Source organism: Engystomops pustulosus, chromosome 7 (assembly GCF_040894005.1).
Source record: "Engystomops pustulosus chromosome 7, aEngPut4.maternal, whole genome shotgun sequence".
NCBI classification, from domain to species: Eukaryota; Metazoa; Chordata; class Amphibia; order Anura; family Leptodactylidae; genus Engystomops; species Engystomops pustulosus.
The window spans coordinates 100,713,157-100,730,141 of NC_092417.1; the positions used below are offsets into that span (position 1 = coordinate 100,713,157).

Genomic DNA, 16,985 nt, shown 5'->3' on the forward strand with positions numbered 1-16,985 from the left:
GATGTGGCTGAGGTGGAAATTTTTAATGTCTAAATTTGCCAGTTTTTGTATGTATTTTTTTTATGTAAGCTTCCTATCCTTAACATTTTGGCCCCTTTCACCCAGATGGTGTGGGGACTAATATCCGGCCCCACAATTCACGATAGGAAACCTGTCCCCATAGATGCCTATGGTTACCACACATGTCACTGACCTGTCCCACAAATGAGAGCGCATCTTCTATCTTTTCCCGTAAATATTGCCGGGCACCATGCTGTGCTATGCAGAGGTGAGCAGCGCTCACCCCTCCTCTCTCCAGCACGTGGATATATGCATTTTTTTTTAGGCATAGGTGGCGTTATCAAATTAAATATGAGAATACCATTATAAACCAGGGGCACTTGCTCAAATCCAGGAGCAGTGGTAATCTTATTTTTGTTATTCGTGGTCTCCTTCTAAAATAAACTTTTATATTTATGCCAATGAGCCTGAGGAGCTCTGGGGGTTTCCAGAGCCCCCCTGTGATGTAAATTTACCTTAGATGACATCCCGGTCACATGACATGAAGTTGCCAATGATGTAACAGTGCTATCAATGTTCCACATAGTAGCATGTTCTGTAGCAGTGAGACCTGTCAGGGACAAGGAGGCAGGAAAATGCAGTAACCCATGCAGAGCTTCATTGGAGTCGGGTAGTGTGGTGGGTTGTATGAGTTTGCAGTTTTTTTTTTTTTTTTTAACAATTGCAGTCATGGAGAGGAACAATTTTTAGGGATGAAGGCAATGCTTTTTAAGTATTTTGGGTGGATTAATTTGCATGACAGGTTCTTAATTGTAAGCTAGGTGTTCTGACAGGTGCTTTGTGAAAATAGATTGCCTTCACTACAACTGACATAATGTACATTTCTAACTGATTGAAGCTTAAAAGTTGAAGGAGTATTACTTGAAAGGTCTGAGGCATCCAATGAATGGTACAAGGTTTGAATGCACACAGCATACATAGTAGCTTGTTGCTAAGCTTCCATATGGCTTTGCTTGTTCATACTGAGTTATGACAGTGCTCCTAAATTATTCTGTTGCTTTTAGTCTGTACTGGTTATGTCTCCTATTTATTACTGAACCCGTATGGTGAACTAATTAAAAAAAAATGGAAATAAAACACAGAAATAATGATTTTTGCACATCCACCCAAACAAAAAAGCACTTCTAAAAGTGATCAAAAAGTCTTTTACCCCTGCATGATACCAATATAAAGTAAAACAAAATATAAGCCCTAAAATGGCTCAATCAACAAACTAAAAAGTTACGGCGCTTAGTAGATTTCTCTCTACATCGCGATTATATACCACTTGTTCTACAGAATAAAAACTGATATGAACGGGATATTGCTGTTACCATACTTCCTCATGCTGGGAGAGGGAGATGGTGCGGGTGCACATAATTAGCAGCCTGGAGAGCTGGACATCTCGTCCCCTCCTTACAGTTGATCCTGGTGTGTCAAGATAGGAAAAGACAAGTGCCGGGATCAAGATAAAGAGGCGCGAAGGTGAGTATCTGTAGGCTTTTAGTAATGGTAGATTTCCATTTAATTGCTTCACATATTATAGCCTGTAGGGACAGTTTAAACTGTTGAAAATGGCTTGATGCGGATAAATCTGCATGTTGTCTCCATGTCGATCGCGTGAATTGCAGCCTCTTCACTGCGCCTGACCTGATAGAAGATTGACTGACTGTAGCTCATCTACTTAGTACAGGCCCCGATCACACGACCTAAAGCATAGGAGACAGGCGGGAGGCAGCCTGCACTCGGGGACAGGGGGATCCGCACTCGGCAGCATTGATCAGTTAAAGTTGAGGGAGAAGCTTCCTGCTTTGTGTTACCAGCTGTGTTATTGCAACAGCTCCTTCCCTGCCTTTCTGCTAAACTCTGCTACATCAGTCAGAACAGGAAGGACCGTGCAGGAAAGTGTGTCTGTGTGTGATGCCGTGACCGGCTACGACTAAGCCCTGCAGTCGGAGCTCTCATCTACATCAAATGCTGTGAAAAGTATGTATAGGTAATGTGTATCAAGGTGTGATGTCTGATTGACTTGTTAACATTATGTACATATTTGTTCAAATGTAGTATGTCAACGTGTTTGCTTGTACTGTTTATGGTTTATGAGAACTTCTCCCTCCCTTCCTGTGTAAAGCCCAACATGCTCCTTTCATATTTCCAAATGGTGTAATTCCAGCCTTGTGTCCCTATACAGTATAATGCGCCACTAAAGTTGCTCAATCTTATGCCCTCAGTGCCTGCACATACACCACTATTATTACTGCAATTATTGTGCACAGTGATTCTTACAGAAATTGTATTCTATTAACATCTACACCTATGAGTTATTTGTATTGGGGAAAATATAATACTCTTCATTGGAGAAAAATACATCTTTAATGTTCTTACCATTTTTACTCTTCTTTAAAAAAAAATTTAGTGCAGCCTCTGCATGTGACTTATTTGGGTCAAAAAAGCTTTGATCCTTCTTAGTTTACGACAGAAAAGCAAACCAAAATACTTAAACTATCTTAAAACTGTTTAACCCCTTTCCGTCGCAGCCCTTTTTCATTTTCATTTTTCACTACCCACATTCACAAATCAAACTTTTTTTTTTTTCCCCCATGTACAGAGCTGTGTGACGGCTTATTTTCTGCGTAACGAATTACACTTCAAAATGGTGGTATTTAATATTCCATGCCGTGTACTGGGAAGCGGGAAAAAAAATTCCAAATGCAGTGAAATTGGTAAAAAAAAACTTCGCCGGTGGCGATCAGCAGGACAACGCCCGCGAACGGTGCCGGCACTGATCGCGGGTGTTACCGGTAATCCTTTGCCGCAATATACAGCAAAGACTTACCGGCTATGGAGAGGGATCAGCCCGCAAGCCCTCTCCATGCACCGGGACCTGGAATGTGACTTACTATTGCGTCACATGTTGGTAAGGGGTTAAAACCCTAGATAAACGTGTGGCAGACCTTTGTTGAATTATGACAGAATTCTTTGTCGAACAGGCTTGTAAATGGGCTCAAAGTGTTTCCTTGGCTGTATATGGCTTTCAAGAAATCCTTCTCTTCAGGCCTGTACGTGCCTTACTAATGGGCTGTCATTACACACTCCAATATAAATTTGTTTTTTAGTTGTAAAATTGGGCAGGTTAGCTTTCATTATCCTTCATAACACTAGTGCTGGATTGTTATGAGCTTTTCAAGTTTGTACAAACTAGGGTTGCACTGATACCTGAATTTTGAGTGATAGTTTCCCAGTGAAGTATCTCAATACTCGATAGCGATTTATTATTTTTTTTCTTGATTGTATCTTATTTAATGTTTAGGATGCGGTCACATGAGGCATGTACATTGCGTTACAAACTCAATGTAAATGTCTTGGAGTGGGGCTCACCCCAATCAAATTCTATGCATTTCCAATGAAAAGCATGTGAGCAATATTAATCAAGGTGAAGGTGGTTCTGGTAATGTTTTATATATTTTATATTGGGTCTCATACATTTTTATTCAGTGTAACTGTATTATATGTTAAAGGTTAATGTATTGCTATATGGAGATTTGAGAAGTCATGAAGTACCAAAAATGAAATGAGTATGAAAGTATTGATGCATCGTGCAATCCTAGTAATGGTGATTTCATCTTAGGGCATTGTTTGTGCAGTAGACATGGCATTTTTTTTAAACTTTTTTTTTTTTAATGTTTTTAGTATTTCAGCATTCCAGACTGTAGCATAGCAGAATGTCATTGCAATAGGTAGTGCTAATATATCATTAGATAACAAATGATAAATGCATAATCCAAGTAAATATGGTGACAAAGAACAAGACATGGCTTTTTACTTAAAGGGAACCCGTCACAACTATTTTCACAAATACAGGTACTGGCAGGTTCCTATAGAGCTCTAATAACTATTTGACACCCTGCTTGTAGCTAAAAATTATGCCCCTGAGATTCCCATATATTCAACTTTATAGTTTTACCTGGTAACTAAGCATGGCTACAGCGAGTCCAGGTGGGCGTGGCCTCCTCGGGCTGAATCCAGCAGCTTCTCTCCATCCCTATCTCTGTATGCTGCTATAATGTCATGTGACCAGGGTGACATCATCGCAGGTCCTATACCTTTTGTTACATTATGAACTGTACACTAAGCATATATGTCATGAAATCACAGCATATTTTATCAAATGAAATCACAGCAGCCTGCATGGAGAGGAGTAGAAGTCCATGGAGGCTGCGGTGATTGTTTTATGTGGTCAGATATGTACATGGGGTATAGTTTTCATATTAAGTAGCTCAAGGACCTTTGATGTCACCCTGGTCACATGACATTAGGCCACGCCCCCCGTGAACTCGCTCCAAAGCTGCATAGATACCAGGCAAGATTATAACTCTGATTTTATGGGGATCTGAGGGGAACAATTTTTAGCTAAAAGCAGGGTGTCAGATAGTTACTAGAGCTCTATAGGAACCTGCCACTACCTGTATTTGTGAAAATAGTGGTGACGGGTTCCCTTTAAGAAGAGTAGGAGCTTTTTATGCAATGGGGTAGAATAATGACTGTCTACTACAGAATTCTGTCATAGTTTGCACTAAAGTGTCTGCACCACATTCATAAAGCAATTTAGACAGTTTTCTGGCTCTCCTACGACTGGCTCGACAAAAGGGGCATGTGTTGTGGAAAGTGGACTTCACAAAGGTCCAAGCGCTAAAAATACTCCTGACCCTACAGAATTTTGTCTTAACTTTTTGGCATAAAGTAAGCTAACTAATAGGCGATGAAGAGTATGGCTAAACAGTCTTATACTGCATTATACAGATTTATCATCCAGCACCAGACACTTGTATGAATCTGGTACAGAATAAGTCTGTCTAGTCTTACTCTGCTGTCTCGCCTTCAGACACTTTTTTTTATAAATCTGTCCCATAATGTGCTTCATGCATGAGGCCCAGCTGAATATTGGGTGCTTTCTATTCTAGTATGATTTGTTAGTACATTGCCAGCCTCTAAAAATTGTTGGGCTCTGTGAAAGCAGATGTCCAAACCAGCAAATATGGTGGTATTGAAACCTTTTGTCCAGGCCCTTGTATCTTGTTGCCAGCTTGGGTAATGTACACAATGGTTTATTACAAGTAGTGATGTGAACAAATGGATGAAGTTACATAATTATAATGGAAATCTTAGTTTGTAGACATTGAAGAGAAGAATGACAGGTACTCTAGAGAACATTTACTCTGCTTATCGTGCATGGAAAACTTTGTCCACTTTCCAGTAGTCTTGAGAATGCAAATATCCTGTTTGTGATGCAGAGATAGAAATGCATTTCCTGCCCAACATTTCTAAGAAAATTAGTTTTGTACAGATATTTTGTATTTTGACTATCTGAATTGAGCGTTGGCGTTGTGTGAATAGGAAGTGAAATTCATTGTGGCTTGTTCTAGAATCTTGGTTTATTTTATGATGTAAAGGGGTTCTTTTAGCCATTAAAATTGTCCCCCAATAAGCTATATCTTAGTAGTTTTCCCACAAGAGAATTCTCAAATTTCAATCCCCTAGTCATGTTGACACAAAGATCATTTTAACACCTTACTTTACATTTGTCACCCAATTTTATTGCTGTTTTAGTTCCGATCACTACCTAGGCTGGTCAGTGTAAAATCCCAGGCTGTGGGTGAGGACTCTGTAAGCAGACAAATTATGATCCATCTAGTTCTGTGAGCTAATAGTTTGGTTAGATTATCAGGGTACAGGTTTATATACACTATCATTTGGCTTCTGACATTATACTGACACACAGAAAAAGATGAGACCAATCAGAGATGAGATGCATGAGATGCCTATTACTCAGAGGCAAGTCAGGCAGAGGCTGACAAACTTACACTGTCAGCCCTGCTACATCTGTTCAGATAGGTGCCAGCCTCCCCCTTACCCCGGATCACTTATCTGTTTCTACAGTCATGGCCAAATGTTTTGAGAATTATACAAATGTTAATTTTTACAAAGTCTACTGCATCAGGTTTTATAATGGCAATTTGCATGTACTCCAGAATGTTAAAGAGTGATCAGCTTAACAGCAATTAATTGCAAAGTCAATATTTAGAAAATGAACTTTTTCCCCCAAAACACATTTAAACTTCATTGCAGGCCTGCCTTAACAGGAGCAGCTGACATGGTCTCAGTGATTTGCTCCAGTAACACAGGTGTGGGTGTTGATGAGGACAGGGCTGTCATGATTAAGAATCACACCACTGTTTATAGCGCTCAGCGCAGTACAGCTACTTTAACCCTTTCACGACCCGTGACGTAATAGCACGTCACGGGTCGGCCGCGGGTGCATGGAGAGGGCTCACGCGCTGAGCCCTCTCCATAGCCGGTAAGTCTTTGCTGCATATAGCACCGATCGCGGGTGTTTTCACCTCGATCGCCGCCGGCAATGCTGCCGGCGGCTTCAAAAGCATGGCGGCGCGTGGGCGCCGCCATCTTTTCGAGGATCGCCGCTCCCCGTGACGTCATCGGGGAGCGGCGATCCGTCGCCATGGTAACCTCGGGTCTCGCGAAGACCCGAGGCTTCTTTTGGTTAACCCATGCATTACAATGTGCTATCATCACATTGTAATGTATGAGGAGTAAAATCCCCATATACTGCCATACTGTAGTATGGCAGTATATGATAGGATCGTGCAGACCCCCTAGGGTTAAAGTACCCTAGGGAGTCTGAAAAGTACTAAAAATAAAAATAAAAAAAAGTTTAAAAAAAAAAAATAATAATAAAAAACCCTAAAAACTCAAATCACCCCCCTTTCCCTAGAACTGATATAAATATAAATAAACAGTAAAAATCATAAACACATTAGGTATCGCCGCGTCCGAAAATGCCCGATCTATCAAAATATGATAACGGTTTTTCACTGCGTTTAATCCCGTAACGGAAAATCGCGCCCAAATTCGAAAATGGCACTTTTTTTGTCATTTAAAAAAATTAAAAAATTCTATAAAAAGTGATCACAAGGTCGTACAGTCCTAAAATTGATAACATTGTAAACGTCATCAAAATCCGCAAAAAACGACACCACCCACAGCTCAGTACACCAAAGTATAAAAAAGTTATTAGCGTCAGAAGATGGCAAAATCCCCAAAAAAATTTTTGTACAGGAGGTTTTAATTTTTTTAAATGTATGAAAACATTATAAAACCTATACAAATTTGGTATCCCTGTAATCGTACAAACCCAAAGAATAAAGTAGACATGTCATTTGGGGCGCACAGTGAAATCCGTAAGATCCAAGCCCACAAGAAGGTGGCACAAATGCGTTTTTTTACCAATTTCACTGCATTTGGAATTTTTTTCCCGCTTCCTAGTACACGGCATGGAATATTCAATACCATCTCTATGAAGTGCAATTTGTTACGCAGAAAATAAGCCGTTACACAGCTCTGTACATGGAAAAATAAAAAAGTTATGGATTTTTGATCATGGGGAGTAAAAAATGAAAATGAAAAAACAAAAAAGGGCCAGGTCCTGAAAGGGTTAACCTGCCTTCCGGGGGTCTTTCCCACACGATCGGTGCCCCTGTGCCGTTTTGGGGGGCGCCGATCGCTGCTATGGCATCTCTGGGGTCCGATTGGGACCCCAGAGATGCCTGAAGGTAGTGCCTTTAAGATGGCGTCTGTGTATAAGTTGACACTGCTAATACCCTGCAATATATAAGTATTGCAGAATATTACCATAAACAAGCAAACAGATTGCTTGTTAACCCCTTCCCGACATTTGACGTAATAGTACTGCATGGCGGGAGGTGCGTTCCTGCAAAATGCAGTACTATTACGTCAAGCTTCTGGCCCTGGCTCCTGAACAGAGCCGGGGCCAGAAGCTGCGGGTGTCGGCTATATATTATAGCCGACACCTGCCTCTAACACCCGCGATCAGAGATTTCTCCGATCGCGGGTGTTAACCCCTAACACGCCGCGGTCGCGCTGACCGCGGCGTGTTAGAGGCATTTAAAATTAATTCCAAGTGAATCGGACCCCCCCCCCCCCCCCCCCCCCCGGGGTGCTTACCGGGGGGGGTCCCCTGCTCCGATAGCAGCCCCGGGACTGCCGGTGCCCGGGGCTGCGCGATCCTTCTTCCGGGAGCCGGGTCACTGCCTTCTGGCAGGACCCGGCTGTAACACACTGAGCATGCTCAGTGTGTTACATTACACAGTGTAATACATCTGTATTACACTGTAAGGTGAAGAATAGCTTGAACAAGTGATCAGTGGATCACTTGTTCAAGCTTACCTGTAAAAGTAAAAAAAACAGTTAAAAACAACATTTAATAAAAACATTTTTTAATAAAAAGAATTAATTAAATAAAGTTAAAGTCCCCTAAACACACACATTCCCTATACACATGCAATAAAGTGAAAAAAACACAAGATCGCCAAAAAACCCCACATATTTGGTATTGTCGCGTCCGTAACAATCCGTACAATAACTTAGAAACATTATTGGACCCGCTCGGTGAACGCCGTAAAAACAAAAGCCGAAAAACTCTCCAAAAATGTACATTTTTCATAAAATCTCTTCACAAAAATGTTCTAAAAAGTGATCAAAAAAAGTTATGAGCGCCAAAATGGTATCAATTGAAAGGACAACTCAACACGTAAAAAATAAGCCCTAAACTAGCTCTGTCAACCAAAAAATACTCCGAAAAGATGGCGATGCAAAAACAAATGGGATTTCCTCTATATTAGTTTTTTTTTCCAGTAAAATTGTAAAAATAAATGAAAAACTATATAAATGAGGTATCACTGTAATCGTAGTGACCTATAGAATAAATATAATATAGTATTTTTAGTGTATGATGTACGACCCCCAAAAAATACAAAAAGAAAGAAGCCAAAATTGACAATTTTCTTTTCACCCATACATTCAAAATCCCATAAATAAGCTAATGACCCACTAAAATGAAGTATTTGTAAAGTGCATCTCATGTCGCAAAAAATAAGCCCTTATATGTCCAAATTGCCAAAAAAATAGATTGTACAGCCAATAAAAAGTGACAATGCATAATCTGCTCTGAATGGCGCAGCTCCCACCTCCATGCCCTGGCGTGTGCCCATACAGCAGTCACCACCACATATGGGGTATTGTTATACGCGGGAGGGATTGTGTATCACATTTTGTGGAGCGTTTTGGTATTTTATCCACTGAGAATTTGTACATTTTTTGAAAAACACATTCATTTAGCCAAAAAAAATGTACTTTCAAAATTGTATCCGATTTTGTTTTAACCCCTGTAAAACAATGAAAGTGCTAACAAACTTCATAAAAGTTGTTTCACGTACGTTGAGGGGTGTAGTTTCTATAATGGAGTAATTTATGGGGTTTTACTTTTATTTAGGCCTCTCAAAGTGATTTGAAACCTGAGCAGGTCCCTCATTAGCAGGATTTTGCGGTTTTTATGAAAATGTGAAAAATCGCACCTAACGTTCAAAGGCCCATAACATCCTACAAAAATAAGAGTATGTATAAAAAACCCTGTCCACATAAAGAAGACGTTCGGTTAATGTTAAGTTTTTTTGCTGTTATAACTATGTATGAAAAAAGTAGAACATTTTGAAGTTCGAAAATCGATAATTTTTCCAAATTTTCACCAAATATCTGATTTTCTCATAAATAAATGCAAAACATACCACCAACATTTTTCAACTAACATGGAGTACAATGTGTCACGAGAAAACAATTTTAAAATCACTTGGCTATGTTAAAGCGTTTCAAAGTTATAACCACTTATAGTGACACAGGGCAGATTTGAAAAAATGGGCCGTGTCAGGAAGGTGAAAAGTGGCTTCAGCGTTAAGGGGTTAATGTCCCATGGTGGATCAAGTAAAAATGTAAAAAAAAAAAAAAAATTTTCAATAAAAAAACTATAAATCACAAAAAATGCCCATAAGCCCCAAAACATATAAAGAGACATTGAACGCTCCAAAAATTCTAAATCCTAACACAAACCCCACATATATAGTATCACCGCGTCCGTAACAATCCGTAGAATAAAACTGAATAACTATTGAACCCATACGATGAACGCTGTAAAAAAAACCTTTAAAAACCCGCCAAAAATTATGATTTTTACCTATTGAAGCCCAAAAAGTGATCAACAAAACATATGTACTCCAGAATGATATTGTTGCAAAGTACAATATGTCCCGCAAAAAAAAACAAGCCATCAACCAGCTCTGTAGCCAAAAACGTAACAATGTTATGCCACTTGGAAAATGGTGATGCACAAATTATAGATTTTCCCCCACATTAGGTTTTTATTTGGCAAATTTAATAAATTCATGTCTGGTATCCCCGTAATCGTATCGACCCATAGAATAAAGATAACATGATTATTGGGCTATACGGTAAACACGAAAAAAAGTAAAAAATCCAGTACAGAATTGATGCTTTTCTACTCGTGACCTCAAAAAAAAGTTCCTAAATTTTCAACAATAGGGGATAACGACCCCAAAATGGTAAAACTGGAAAAAGCATCTCATCCCGCAAATAAAAATGCCACAGGGCCCCAATAACGAAAAAGCGAAAAATTTAATAGCCTTCAAAAGGGGCCAATGAGGAAACTAAAATCCTGGCAGCTGCAGGGCGCTCCTTCCCTTCTGCACCTCGTTGTGCGCCCATAAGTAACGGCCACATGTCGGGGGTCTCTGCACTCGGGACAAATTTCATAAGAAATTGTATGGTGGGTTTTCTCTTTATCTTTTTGAAATGTGTAAATTTTAAGGATTAATGAATGTATAACTGGCACATTTTGATCATTCTAATTTTCACCTCCATTTTGATTCGGTTACTATGAAGATCTCAAGGAGTTAATAATCTTCGTAAAAGCTGTTTCTGATAGCTTGAGGGTTGCAGATTTGAAAATGGGTTGATTATTTAGGGGGGTTTTAATGCTAAATATGTAAAATTTTATTTCAAACAGTATTTATCCTCAAAATAGTCAATTCTGAAAATACAGAAAATCGCTATTCGATTTGTAAGGCGTGTGACGTCAAAATAAATTGTCCTGACATTTCATAAATTATGAAAATATAAAGTAGACATATGGGAACTGTTGTTCGGCAAGAAATTGAGCTGGTAAATCTATCTGCCTGAAAACATGATTATTTCGAAAATGGCAAATTCAAATTTTTTTGTAAATAAATGCAAAAGTCTGCCAAAATTTACCACTAAAATGAAGTACAACATGTGGGGAAAACAATCTCAGAATCGTTTAGATAAGACAGTGTTCAAAAGTTATAACCATATAAAGAGACGCTGGTCAGAAACCAAAAAATGGGGTTAAAAGGAGGCTGGTGCTTGGCATCATTGTTTCTCTTCTGTTAACTATAGTTATCTCTAAAGAAACACGTGCAGTCATCATTGCACAACACAAAACTGGCCTAACAGGGAAGAGTATCGCAGCTAGAAAGAAAGCGCCTCAGTCAACAATCTATCGCATCATCAAGGAATTCAAGGAGAGAGGTTCCATTGTTGCCTAAAAGGCTCCAGGGCGCCCAAGAAGGACTAGCAAGTGCCAGGACCGTCTTTTACGTGTTTCAGTTTCGGGATCGGGCTACAAGCAGTGTATAGCTCAGGAATGGCAGCAGGCAGGTGTGAGTGCATCTACACTCACTGTGGGGCGGAGACTCTTGGAGCAAAGCCTGGTGTCAAGGAGGGCAGAAAGAAGCCACTTCTCTCAAAAAAAATACATCAGGGACAGACTGATATTCTGCAAAAGGTACAGGGAGTGGATTGCTGAGGACTGGGGTAAAGTCATTTTCTCCGATGAATCCCCTTTCCGATTGTTTGGAACATCTTGAAAACTGCTTGTTCAGAGAAGACTTGAAATCTTGTCTCATGCCAACTGTAAAGCATCCTGCAACCATTCATGTGTGGGGTTGCTTCTAAGTGAAGGGAATAGTCTCTCAGTCTTGCCTAAAAACACATCCATGAATAAAGAATGGTACCAGAATGTCCTCCAAGAGCAACTTCTCCCAACCGTCCAAGAGCAGTTTGGTGATCAACAATGCCTTTTCCAGCATGATGGAGCACCTTGCCATAAAGCAAAGGTAATAACTGAATGGCTCCGGGAACAAAACATAGAGATTTTGGGTCCATAGACTGGAAACTCCCCAGATCTTAATCCCATTGAGAACTTGTGGTCAATCATCAAGAGACAGGTGGACAAACAAAACCCAACAAATTGTGACAAAATGCAAGCATTGATTGTGCAGGAATGGACTGCTATTAGTCAGGATTTGGTCCAGAAGTTGATTGAGAGCATGTCAGGGGGAATTGCAGAGGTCCTGAAGAAGGGTCAACACTGCAAATATTGACTTGCTGCATTAACTCATTCTGTCAGTAAAAGCTTTTTGTTACTCATAATATGATTGCACTTGTATGGGGGAGATGTTGGTCATTGGAGCAGTGCAGAGTAGAACTAGATAGTTCTCTGCTGCTCCATCTCTGTCCGATGCTGGAAGAATAATCTGGTGCAGTATGATACTTGATAGTCTTACTTTGCACCCCATGTAACACGGGCTATTTCTGGGAAGCCTCCATTTTCTGAGGATTTGCACTTTTTGCACAAGTCAGGAAAACTGCCTGAAGTTTAAAACCTTCAATAAACACAGTGCACAGAATTTCGGGTGCAAATTACTTAAGTAACCAAACACACAACAACTTCTGCCAAGGTATGTAATAATTAACTAGGCTATAAGTAGCTATAGATGGACTGAAAGAGTTCTACCAATTATAGACGATAAGCCCAAAATATGTAACAGGTATTCCACTAGGAGAATAAAATAAATCTTTTTATATTGTAATTTTTAATGAAACAATTATATAAAATTCATAAATTATTAGAAAAATGAAACCCACAGGGCAAAATAACATCTGGCTAGGGACCCCTTTAGAGTACAGGCAGTCCCCGGGTTACATACAAGATGGGGTCTGTAGGCTTTTTCTTAAGTTGAGTCTGTATGCAAGTCAGAACTGTATACTTTATCATAAGAACCCGGATTACCAATAAATCTTAATTACGGGCACCATTGATAACTGTTATAGCTGTTTATTGTAGCCTAGGACTAAAGTACAGTAAATTACCAAAATCAAGAGGTCCGTTTGTAACTAGGGTTATGTAAGTCAGGGGTTCTTAAGTAGGGGACCGCCTGTATTATTTAAAGAGAACCTACCACCACAAATCTACCTATAAAGGTAGATCGGGTGGTAGGTGGATGTAAGGGACGTGAGGAGAGCTCTTTTTAGAGCTAATCCTCACGTCCCCGCTAACTTTTGGGAAACTTTATTGACCGAATATGTAAATTTAGTTATGCGGCTACTGGGGCGTGGAGTAGCCGGCACGAGGCTACACAGCGCGGCTACTCCACGCCCCGGTAGCCACATTACTCCTCCTACCCTGTTGTGAACGGCGCGCAGCTCCTCGTAGCTGCGCGCCTTCGTCCGATATGATGGCGTTCTGCGCATGCGCAGAACGCCGGCTGAGCAGTCCCAGCTCCGAGGCCGGAGCTACTGCGCATGCGCAGTAGCCGGCTTGTCAGACGGCTAGCTGCGCGCCGCACACAACAGGGTAGGAGGAGTAATGTGGCTACCTGGGCGTGGAGTAGCCGCGCTGTGTAGCCTCGTGCCGGCTACTCCACGCCCCAGTAGCCGCATAACTAAATTTACATATTCGGTCAATAAAGTTTTCCAAAAAGAGCTCTCCTCACGTCCCTTACATCCACCTACCACCCGATCTAGGTAGATTCGTGGTGGTAGGTTCCCTTTAACTCCTAACGAATGGTTGATCATTCACAATAATATTGGTACATGCTTAATATGGGAGAAGGCTAATATCCTATTCATATGTAGAACACCTATGTAACCTCCCAAACAAGGGTAGATGGCAATATATGCAAAGCACTTAAATAAAATGTAGTAAACTGAGCTTGAACCTGGGACCCAGGACACCATTGCAGCTCCCGATGTGCATTTCGCGAACTCAATTGGAGTGGATGACGGTGTTAGTATGTAGGTATATAAAGAGCAACCGCACCAATAGGAATTTGCCATACATGCTGGTCTGATGCATATCGTCGCGGTCTGCACCCGAATGTTCCCAGTGACGAGCTGGATGTAGGTCACAGGAGAAGCCGGGTAATGGCCGGACAAAGCTTTCATCGCACCCAACCAGCGACCAGTCGCATAATCCCAAATCGTCTCCCGATGCCATCCAGGTACTGCAGAATATAATGAACTTCACAAACCCATTCTAAAAAAAAAAAAAAATGTATAAAAGGCAATGCGAATAAAAAAATCAGGGGTTAATGAGAACCCGTCATGCAAAATAACCCCCTAAACTAAATATATTTTCATAAACTGCCATTAGAGAGCATTGCCTCTATCCCTTCATTGTCCCTTTACATGCCTGTAAACCTAAGCAATGAGGTCCTAAAGCTGTATGCAAATGACCTGTGAAATGTCCAATGAGTCATTAGCATATTCAAGCTGTCCACTCTATTCATGAGTGGGAGGCACAGCCACACCCCCAGTGCATGACTGACAGCCTGTATAATGATGTGAGGCTGTATAATGATGTGCTTGCTGGTGGCCACGCCCCCTGCAGCCTGTGTGTGTGTGTATAGGAGCGATACAGCAGCTCCAGGCAGCCATGTTACAGCAGAACATGTCGGATTCATGTGTATCTGATGTCTGTGTCTCTCACCTGTATATTAGGATGCAGCACGTCAGCAGATGCAGCACACACACTAGCCATGCTTTACTATACAGTACAGACAGACATGAGCAGGGGGAGGAGAGGGGAGGGGAACAGGGGTGACATCACTGCCTCTGACCATGTGACCAGCATCTTTTACATGATAAAAAATAGATTTTATAATGATTAATGTATGAAATAACTAGATAAAGGCTGGGATGGATCCTTGTGAGCTGCTCCAACAGGTAGAGGTGACAGGACTAGTGGCAGAGACCTGATGACAGGTGTCCTTTAAGGACCACACCCTTTTTTATTTTTGCGTTTTTATTTTTTACTCCCCACCTTCAAAAATCTAACTTTTTTATTTTTCCATGTACAGAGCTGTGTGATGTCTTATTTTCTGTGTAACAAATTGCACTTCATAGTGATGGTATTAAATATTCCATGCCGTGTACTGGGAAGCGGGAAAAAAATTCTAAATGCAGTGAAAATGATGAAAAAACACATTTGCGCCATTTCTTGTGGGCTTGGTTTTTACAGCTTTCACTGTGCGCCCCAAATGACAGGTCTACTTCATTCATTGGGTCAATACAATCACGGGGATACCAAATTTGTATAGGTTTTATGTTTTCATACATTTACAAAATTTAAAACCACCTGTACAGAAAAAAAATTCTTCATTTTACAGTATGGTTGGGCTAATAACTTTTTCATACTTTAGTGTACAGAGCTGTGGGTGGTGTCATTTTTTGCGACTTCTGATGACGTTTTCAACACTTTTATTTTTAGGACTGTGCGACCTTTTGATCACTTTTTATAGAATTTTTTTCTATTTTTCAAAATGGCTAAAAAATGCAATTTGCGACTTCGGGCGCTATTTTCCACTACGGGGTAAAACGCAGTGAAAAACGGTTATTATATTTTGATCGGGCATTTTCGGACGCGGTGATACCTAATGTGTTTGATTTTTTACTGTTTATTTATATTTATATCAGTTCTAGGGAAAGGGGGGTGATTTGAATTTTTAGGTTTTTTTAATAATTTTTTTTTATTTTTAAATTTTTACTATTTTTCAGACTCCCTAGGGTACTTTAACCCTAGGTTGTCTGATTGATCCTACCATACACTGCCATACTACAGTATGGCAGTATATGGGGATTTTGCATACCATCTATTCCAATGTGCAGATCGCACATTGTAATAGCCTCGATCATGACAGCCTCGGATCTTTGTGTGATCCGAGGCTGTCATGACAATGGATCACCGCTCCCCGGTGACATCACGGGGAGTGACGATCGGGGCCAAGATGGCGGCGCCCACGCGCCGCTGGCTCTTAAATGCCGCGGCAGCGATCAAAGGGTCAACACCCGCCTCAGCCTGTGAGCCCTCTTCATACTCCCCCATGCGTAAGGTTACGTCTTATTGCGTTATGGGGTTAAACCATTGAAAAGGACGTCATAAATTGGAGGGCACATAAACAGTACCATGAAACTTGCTCATCGAGAAAAGCCGCGAAACACAAATGCATTCAAGACATGTTTGAATGTCCAAATCTCTACTTGCGTAGAAATTGCTGTTTCAAAGAATCACCTCTAAGTGTACATATATTTTAGGGCAAAGGCATGTGGCTTAATATATCATGCCTACAGTAGTACAATCAATCAACCAGGTAATACCATATGAACAAAATCCATCTGAAAAGAGTTGTACTTGTTTCAATGTTTGGGCAAGCGATACACCGTTGGCATTGGTTGCATCCCCATTTTGGACTGAGTTGAGGCTGCAAAAATTCTTTGAATCGCTATCTGTTCCAGATAAGTTTGTACTAAATCATCCCTTAAATTCACTGCTTGCCTTGCAGATAAGGAGGAAGAATTTTCTTCAAAATTGGGTCCCCGAGTAGCAACAGCTAGTATTTTGAGATGGGCCTCCTATGATCACATCTGCTGTGATAGGTGGTTACAAACCTTGATTTCAATTCTACAGGTATAGGAGCAGGTAAAAGGAGTCTTCCTCCAGCTGTATTTTTCGACCTTTGATATGCTTGTTGTACGCAGTGCCATGAATACAGTCCTTACCAAAATCTTGCTTTAAGATCACGTGCCTGTCTTTTAAAATCAAAATTGGCATGCATAGAAATTGTCCTGTAGAATTTGCTTCAATTGTAGAAGGGTGGGCTGCAAATGCAAATAGGAAGTGAAAGTTTCCTTATGGAAGACAT

At 40.6% G+C, this 16,985-nt stretch overlaps 1 protein-coding gene across 5 annotated transcripts in view; it reads left to right on the forward strand.

Annotated features, from left to right (window-relative positions):
• ANKRD11 (ankyrin repeat domain containing 11) overlaps positions 1–16,985 on the forward strand; it is a 211,237-nt gene that overhangs the window by 7,295 nt on the left and 186,957 nt on the right. Inside the window, exon 1 of one of the 5 annotated variants that reach the window (XM_072117440.1) lies at positions 1,723–2,025. The exons of the other annotated variants lie outside the window; for them this stretch is intronic. The gene's annotated coding sequence lies outside the window, so the exon portion shown is untranslated. Of the gene's footprint in view, positions 1–1,722; positions 2,026–16,985 lie in introns of those variants that run through there. 5 annotated transcript variants of the gene reach the window in all.